This window comes from Arachis duranensis, chromosome 3 (assembly GCF_000817695.3).
Source record: "Arachis duranensis cultivar V14167 chromosome 3, aradu.V14167.gnm2.J7QH, whole genome shotgun sequence".
Classification (NCBI taxonomy): domain Eukaryota; kingdom Viridiplantae; phylum Streptophyta; class Magnoliopsida; order Fabales; family Fabaceae; genus Arachis; species Arachis duranensis.
In genome coordinates this window covers 74,730,508-74,730,905 of record NC_029774.3, presented here as the reverse complement: position 1 = coordinate 74,730,905, position 398 = coordinate 74,730,508, and positions in this window count along the sequence as shown.

The following is a 398-nucleotide window of genomic DNA, read 5'->3' as shown; positions in this document are numbered from 1 at the left end:
TTCAAGTCAATAATACAGAGAATTGAAGATTCAGAACATACAGCAGAGGAATTGCACATAAAAAGTTGGGCGTTCAAAACGCCCAGTGAAGAAGGACAGACTGGCGTTTAAACGCCAGCCAGGGTACCTGGTTGGGCGTTTAACGCCCAAAAGGGTAGCATTTTGGGCGTTAAACGCCAGAATGGATACCATTCTGGGCGTTTAACGCCAGGATGGCTAGAAGGGAAGATTTTGTTTTCAAATCAAATTTTTTCTAAGTTTTCAAAATCTTTTCAAAATCAAATCTTTTTCAAATCAATTTTTTCAATCAAATCTTTTTCAAAATCAATTTCTTTCCATTTTTAAAGATACTTACTAACAATTAATGATTTGATTCAACATTTCAAGTATGTTGCCTT